This window comes from Onychomys torridus, chromosome X (assembly GCF_903995425.1).
Source record: "Onychomys torridus chromosome X, mOncTor1.1, whole genome shotgun sequence".
In the NCBI taxonomy this organism is placed as follows: Eukaryota; Metazoa; Chordata; class Mammalia; order Rodentia; family Cricetidae; genus Onychomys; species Onychomys torridus.
This window is the reverse complement of record NC_050466.1, coordinates 95,514,731-95,519,460: the sequence shown is the minus strand read 5'-3', so window position 1 is coordinate 95,519,460 and position 4,730 is coordinate 95,514,731.

Here is a 4,730-nt window from a genome sequence, read left to right as displayed (position 1 = left end):
GGCGAAGGTGAACCAGGCCTGTGGGCTTGAGAATAGGAGAGCTGGCCCCACCCCCTCCCTGGTTTGCAATGGGGTGGCAAGGGTAAGGAAAATAAGCCCTCCTCCTGTGGGGACCCGCAGAGACCCCAGCTTGTGGCTTGTTTTCATCTTGACTCAAGGTCAGAGAGTCCGAGCTGCTTGTCCCCTGAAAGACTGTATTACTATCCTACTGGATATTTTGGCCAAAGGTGTAGTCATCAGATGTCTTGAGTACTAAGGAGGTGTTTACACTTGATTGTACTTTGTACCTTGAACCATGATGTCCTTGAAAGGGGGGGTTCTTTTTGCCCCCCTTGCTTTGGGTATTTAAAGGCTGTGAGTAATAAAACTCATGTCTATGGTATTGACCCAGAGCCCCGTGTCTCTGTTTTTTTCTTCATCTACGTCTATATTTCATAGCTATCATTTTCCAATTCCACACTCCCCAATTCAGAACCCTTCAACGGGTGGAGCAGGACTCAACAAATGGCACCCTGAACATATGGTGTTCTGGATAGAGGGAATCCAGTGATAGAACACCGCAATATGAAGGGAGTACTCTGGATGTCAAAAGTGCAAGTGAGGTGAGAAAATTCAGGAGTAAAATTGTGAACATGGGGCAGGGTGATAGTAGACAATTGTTTGTACAGTCGCTTGGAGATATTTTGAAAACCAGAGAAGCTAAGCTAAGTCATATAGGTTGGAGTTTGTAAATTTTTTTTTAGGTTGGAAAAGTAGTTTGGAAGTGTATATGTCTGGGTAGTTGTATAGTTTGAATGAGTGATGGCGTGAGTCTGAGTGAACTATCTGGATATACTGAGGATGCAGGCCTAGTTGGGTCTAAAGTTGTTGGAGCCACTAGATGTGGACGCCTTAATGAAGCTGAGTTTGAGGAGACTAAAGAAGAGCTGAAGGGCTTGGAAGATTTAGTAATTTCCCTTTCACAAAAATTGGAGGCTCTGCAGCTCTCCTCTCTTCTCTGAAGGGCACTCCTCTTCCTACTGTAATGGCTGAATTAGACAGCCTAAGGGGCCTGCCAGCAAGGCTGGAGTCTCTGTTTCCAGAGACCAGGCTGCCTTGGGAGAGGCAGCATGGCCAAGCCCCACAAGCCTGGGCTGCACTGTCATCTTGCAGGGAAGGCTTGGCTGGCACACACACACACACACACACACACACACACACACACACACACACGCTTGGCTGGCACACACACACACACACACATACACACACGCACGCACACACACACACATACACACGCGCACACACACACACACACACACACACACACACACACACACACACACACGCTTGGCCGGGCAACGCACGCACGCACGCCTGGCTCCATTGCCACGGCACTGGGGTTTTTGCCCAGTCTTGGGCAGCAGCAGCGCAGGGCAGCTAAGGCTGATGAACCATGGGCTCACAAGTGTTTCTCCCTGAAACAGACATAAGTAAAACAAAGCCCTCTGGGCCGCTGGAGAAACTGCTAGAGGCTGACTCCTTTACAAAGCTGTTTGATAAAGAATTTTGCTTGCCATATATGGACAGCCTCAGCATGGCCTTGCTTGTGCAGGGATAGTAATAGCTCCAAAGAATGAGCAAAAACAACTGACTTTTCAATATCTAGAACCCTAAAGAATTAAAGCCTCAAAAATTAGAAATAAGAAAGGATGGGTTAAAAACTTTGAATAATTTTCGGAAGTTATTTGAGGACATTCAATGGCTACGACCTTATTTAAAATTATCTACAGGTGATTTTGAACATTTAAGTGACATTTAAAAAGGAGATAGTGATCTTAATTCGTCCAGACAGTTAGTTGAAAAAGGTAGACAGACAGGTTCTTTTACAGATTGAGAATGCAATTCTCTTTTATGGTTACATCTTCCTGTTTTGCCAGCTAAGGTATTAAAACACCCATTATGAAGCAGTAGCTTGTTTAGTGCAGAAAAACTGGATGGAATCTAGGTGATATTTTAGTGTAAAAAGACAAATGAACAAATGTGATCAATGGTCCTTTTATTAAACAGAAAATTGATTGGCTATTTCAAAATAATTATTCTTGGGCTATTGCTTTTGCACAATTTCTAGGGTTAACTGATAATCATTTTCCTGCTGATTGATTATTACAATTTGCTCAGATGCGTTCTTTTATTTTCCCTAAAGTAGTCATGCAAACTCCAGTGAAAGATGCTGCTTTAGTGTTTACTGATGATTCACTTAATGGAGAGATAGCCTATGTAATTAATGGAAAAGGATACATAGATAGTCATTATATCTATAGAGCTCTTCAAGTTATAGAAGATCCCTGCATTAGGACTAATAATGGTCAGGTTAGGATGCTGTTTCAGCAAATTCAAGATGCCATTCATCAAAGAAAGTTTCCATGTTTTGTGGGTCATATTAGAGCTCATTCCAATCTTCCTGGCCCTTTAGCTGATGGTAATGCATCAGCCAATAAATTGACACAGATAGTGACCTTATTCCAGGTAGAATTAGCTCAATAGTCCCATACCCTTCATCATCAGAATACCAGAAGTTTAAAATTTTTTTTAAAAATTGGCCTTACCAAGGAAGTTGTTGGTCAGATCATTAAACAATGTGGGGTATGTCTGCAATATTTGCCTGTGCTTCAGTTTGGGGTAAATCCTTAAGGCCTTCTTCCTAATCATTTATGGCAAATGGATATTACTAATATTGTAGAATATGGTAAATTAAAATATGTGCATGTGACAATTGATACTTATTCAGGATTTTTGATTGCCAGTGCACAATCTGGAGAAGACATTAAGCATGTAACTGCTCATCTCCTGAAATGTTTCTCCTATATGGGGATACCAAAAGTTATTAAAACTAATAGTGGATCTGGATATACTAGTAAAGCATTGCAGCAATTTTGTTCCCAATGGAAAATTGAATATAAAACAGGCATTCCTTATAATCCTCCAGAATAAGACATCATTGAGAAAGCCCATGGCAGTCTCAAGATGTAGCTTCAAAAAATTAAGAGGGGAGAGTTATACCATCAGTCACTGCATAATGCATTTTGAATGTTTTGAATATGAATGCCCATGAGCAATCTGCCAGGGACAGATTTTGGCATGATGGCACCTGAGTGACTTTTGCTCAAGTGAAATTGAAAGATACTTGCTCTGGATTATGGAAGGGTCCTGACTCTGTTTTAATATGGGATTGAGGACGTGTTTGTATTTTTTCAAAGGAAGAAAATGAATCTCGATGGCTGTCTGAGTGCTTGGTGCAGTGTGTGGAACAGAGGAATCCTGATAGTCTGATGTTACATTCTGTACTCTGGGAAGGGAAGTAATGATTCCCAGCCTCCTGATAGATCTGCTGAACAAATTTCCCAGACCTCTGTGAGTTCTAAATATTCTGAATCTGGCCAAAAAAAAAAAAAAAAAAAAAAAAAAAAAAAAAAAAAAAAAAAAAAAAAACCTATCTGTTTGTGATTGGGTATTTGTCCATTTATCCACACTATATCTTGGAATGTGGAGGTCACCTTTGGCAGTATAGTGTTCATTTGCTGATTGCCCAGGGAAAATAGAAGGCCTGGAGAACAGCTGCCTCAGAGTTTTATCCTTGTGGGAAAAAGACTCATTGGAGGGATTGAACATTATTATAGAGTCAGTGTGCTAGACTGGTCGAGAAATAAAATTTGAGGTACTGAAGAGGCCTCCAAGACTAATGAGGAGGAATTGGGACAAAAGTTTTGCTGCTATTTGGTATTCTGGGATTCAACAGCTCAAATGTGTCTTTGGAAGTTGGTGGCAGCAATGCATTGGATTTTAGGAGAGGGAAAAGAAAAGGTTCAGAATTATGGGGTTACTCATAACTCACCTACCACAAAAACATTTTCTTATCCCTTGATTTGGATCAGAGTTGTTAAGAATTGCAATTTGTTGGGCTGGAGAGATGGCTCAGCCATTAAAGGCTAGGCTCACAACCAAAAATATAAGAATTGCAATTTGTCTACTGCTAAATTCGTATTAAAATTAGGATGTTAGCCTGTTAATGTTAATATATTGTTGTAAAAATGAAGCATAAGCTGAATGCCTTTTTTGAAGTAGTACAATTGTTAAAAATAAGAGCTCATTTGAAATGTCAGTCTAAATTGACTGGGTGTGTATAACCTCTTCTGTTTACAATGAAAGTGTTACTGCATGGAGAAAGGTTAGAGCTCATCTGAGAGGAATTTGGTATGATGCTAAAGAAGTTTTTAGATTTGATATGGTTGCATCAGGAGTTAACTGATTTTATAAAGGCCAAGTTGGATTTTGATGCATCTAAAAGTGCTGTGGACATCCTGAAACATTTAAAAATGCTATACATCTTGATCATCCTCTACTCCTTTCTTTACTAGGAGGTATAGCAGCCATAAGGAGCATGTGCATTACTGTGATTATTCAAGATATTTGCAAGCACTTAGTGGAAAGCTGATTCAGAGCTGCATGGAGTTATGCTCTGCACCCTCCCTTGGTAGTTAGAGATGGGTAAGTCCTTCTTGCCACCTGTCAACCTAAGACAGGGCACTTTTGGTGGCAAGTGTGTTTCAATGATGGAAAAGACTGCATGGTTGAAGAAGGTGAACTAAGACAGGAACAGTCATCTGAGGGGCCCAAAGGACCCTTTATATTCTAAAGAAGGGGAAATTTGTGGGGGCCCACAGAGACCCCAGCTTGTGGCTGGGGTCAGA